The sequence below is a fragment of the Rhagoletis zephyria genome, unplaced genomic scaffold (genome assembly GCF_001687245.7).
Source record: "Rhagoletis zephyria isolate East Lansing unplaced genomic scaffold, Rhagoletis_zephyria_1.1 Rzeph_scaffold_08424, whole genome shotgun sequence".
NCBI classification, from domain to species: domain Eukaryota; kingdom Metazoa; phylum Arthropoda; class Insecta; order Diptera; family Tephritidae; genus Rhagoletis; species Rhagoletis zephyria.
The window spans coordinates 4221-8161 of NW_016165504.1; positions in this window are offsets into that span (position 1 = coordinate 4221).

A 3941-nucleotide genomic window follows, 5' to 3' on the forward strand; every position below is an offset into this window, starting at 1 on the left:
TCATCTCCTCCCATTTCTTTAAGACTTCGTTATTCACATAATTTGCCACGTAACTTACTTCGTCGAACAAACTATCTTCTTTTAAAGTCATAGCAGCTGTAGGCATCTGCACCAATAACTGTTGGTATGTCTGCTGTACATCAGCCCATTTCAGATTTTGTTTTAATTGAATCCAAGTAAAAGTTTTAAATTCGTTGTATTGATGTAGATATTTTTCCAGGTGNTCTGCAGGTGTTAAACACTTTTGCAAGAAAGGAAATTCTTTTTGCAAGTCCTCGGCGAACTTACAACTTCGCTTTTTCGCGCCAGGCGGCATTGGAACAACTATTATTTTTTCTAGCGAAACTGAAAAATTCGTGTTATTAATTACGTGTCGCGGCGTCCACTAATTCGAAACGAAAATGAACAAACAATTAATTTACATACATACACACACTGGAGCTTTGTTTGTTCGTGGCTGCTTCTTAACTGACTAATTAGAAATGTTTGACGTGACAGGTGTTGCCATTGGTGTTGCAAGTGGTCGCGTTGCCATTGTTCTTGTCAAGTGGAAGGTGAATAGGGTTACCGACGCCGACAATCTCTGTTTTTATTGCACTTGTCGCGCGAAACAAAACAATAGACACTCACACTCACGTAAGAGTATAGGTACTGCACGCGGCCGGCATGAACACACTGACGACATGCGCGCGCAGCCATACACACACACCGCTTGATGATACATACGCTGCAGCGGGACATACGGGACGTCTTAGATGATTTCCGGGACTATTTTATTAAATATTGCAATGCGGGATTACATCGGTCATTCCGGGACCGTCCCGCAGAATGCGGGACGGTTGGCCGCCTTAGTTTAATACCTAAATGCGGTTAGAACCAGCAATGGTGCAATGTGGAGTTGCATTGCAACCGGGTGTCGTGATCCAGAGAACGTTAGAGGTTTAGGTAGGCCTCGGCCCTACGAAGGTGGCAAGCGTGTCCCCCACATACTGCCAATTGGTACTGAACTGCTTGCAGTTCAAGGCAGTGATTAATGCAAAAATTAATCCGTCGTGCTAAGTGCGGGCACCGTGATTAAAGCCTTTTGGCAGGTAATCACGTAAAGCCTACACGCATCTGTCCATAAGTACATACATATGCCCATCAGTACATCCACGAAGCCCGTTTGCTTAATCATAAATATATCCATACAAACATATGTACATATGTACGAATGGATATAGTTGCGCGAAGCACGTTTGCATCATTTATACATATAAAGCTTGGTATCGGCAGAGCTGAAATGCGCAATGAGTTCGTTCATACATGCATATATATGGATATATAAATATATATATGTATACATACATACGTGCATTCAAACATATGTACATACATATATACGTATGAAGGTACTCGTACCCGTCATGCGTCGCTTTATTTATTTTTTCCCCTTCCCTATACTACCTATAACTTCCTTCTCATGTACCGTTATCAGTTTTAAAAATTTCACTCTCCATTTTTGCGATACCGCCGCCTAAGAAGTTTCACTTCAAAAATATTTTTTCTCGTCTTCAAAACTAACCTATCTTTAAAGTTGGAACCAACAATACACACCCACAAAATTTCTCTGAAATCGGTTTAGCGGTTTCGGAAATCAGCGTAAACGAACACAGTGGCACGGGATTTTTATATATTAAGATGAGCACGATGAGTGAAGCATAGAAAAAATTTTGATGAAAAAAATATTTTTTATCGGGTTCAAAACTACCCTGTCTTTTAAGTTGGAAGCAACAATACACACCCACAAAATCTCATTGAAATCGGTTAAGCGGTTTCGGAGATTAGCGTAAGTTCACTACGTTTGAAAAAAAAAATAGGGGTGAGTACTAGGTACTCATGAAATTTGATGTGTAAACATATGCGAACGGCAAAGCATAAAAGTACGTTTACATATAAATATAATCTCAATCAAAGCACGTTAGCTGTCAAATTGGTTGTGCTTGTTATTCACACAACTCGAGGAAAAGTTAAACTTCTTCTCTGTGCCACCGTGGTAACACATATTATGCCATTTAAATATATTTTAACTGAATATTTTATTAAAAATACCTTTACAAACCTATTTTCCTTACAAGCGTCAAATTTAGTTTACTTTAACATTTGACATTCCTCCTCTTCTTCGCAAGTATAATCGATAAAACTAGGTTGGACACCAAAGATTTATCGGTTTAATCTGAAATATTTTTAATTATAATTTTGCATGGCTAATCTCTTTTTCTAATAACAGATTAGGGAGTTAAGCTCGAAAATTAGGACAATCTTTTTATATGTAAAGCTATTATTAGGCGATTCAGTTACATACATACAAATNTTTTTGGAAAATGGGCGTAGCCACGCCCACTTATAGTTACATGTGTATATCTTGGTAACCGCTGCACCAATTTCTTCCAAACTTTGCACAGTTGTTGGCCTTGACATCAGACAATAACCACGCCCACATCCCATATAACGGTAATTTAGAGAAATACGAAATCTTCGATAAATCGGTAAATATTGAAGCTAGTGTATTCAAAATTGATGCTTGCAACAATTATTTAACAAGAAGTACGTTTATGATAAAATTTTGGAAAATGGGCGTCGCACCGCCCACTTATGATCACATATATGTATCTCGCTAACCGTTCTAGCAATTTGTACCAAACTCGGTATGGTTATTGTGCTTGCCACACAAAGGCAAACTCTTGAAAATTGTTCAAATCGGACTAAAATTACGGCCGCTTTTCATATAACGGTAAATTTCAGAAATGCTTGAAATTTCAATATTTCAAAATTTAAGGACGCTAATTTACTTAAAATTTATACACCCCGGCTTAGCATGTAGCGGTAGCTTTCGAAAAGGTGGAAAACATATTTTTAATACTTTCGCCGGGTATTTAATGTTCGGCTCCGCCCGAACTTAGACTTTCTTACTTGTTATATCTTAAGATGTACCTATAGATGTACATATATCGATAAACATTCGAATTATGCAATGTACAAATGTATATGGTTGCAATAGGGGTTTTCTCGAAGTCTTGCACGTTGCACGGGTTGTACGGAATGCAAAAATACTGTTCCAAATTTCGAAGAGTACGAGAGCACCCCATTTCAAAGTGGTAGCATGCATGGGTAGCAAGCAGCGAAATTATGTATCAAATACAATAACAAGAGACAGCAAAAAAAAAAATGATCGAGATGAGAAGAATGAGAGAAATATGTAGCAATTCCACCAACAAAACAACTAGTACAGGGTCGCATTTATCTTGCTATGCTATTTTGCAAAATATATACATGGGTTTCGACGTTGCATATTTTGCAGCGATAGGGAATGTTGTTTTCCATGTATTTTGTTGTTGTGTGTTTGCAAGTTATGCAATCCATGTTACGTGCAATGGCTTTGCAAGATGTGGAGAATACCCCTAGGGCTGGTTTTTCCAACTCAACTTAACTTAGTTTAGCCACTTTTTGGACTTAAGTCAAGAAAATTGGCTTAACTAAGTTAAGTTGAGTTGGTGAAACCAGCCCCTAATTTTTTGCAACTCTACATATATAAGTAGTTTGAATACCGCAGAACATTATCCAAACATTGCATTGCACAGTGGTTGCTGCCATAGTCCAAAATTAAAAAAAATGTATGTAAAAATTTTTACACCAAAATAAGCTTTGCAATCAGTTTTTTGTCCAAACTTCATGTTGTCATATATTTTTATACCCGAGCGCTTTTGTGCACAAGGGTATTATAACTTTGTTCACATAACGGTTGTTTGTAACAGGCAAAACGAATCGAGATAGATATAGACAAATGTATACATAAATGATCAGAATGAAAAGAGAAATCGATTAAGCGGTGACTGTCTGTCCGTCCGTCCGTCCGTCCGTCTGTGCACACGATAACTCGAGTAAAAATTGAGATATCTTAA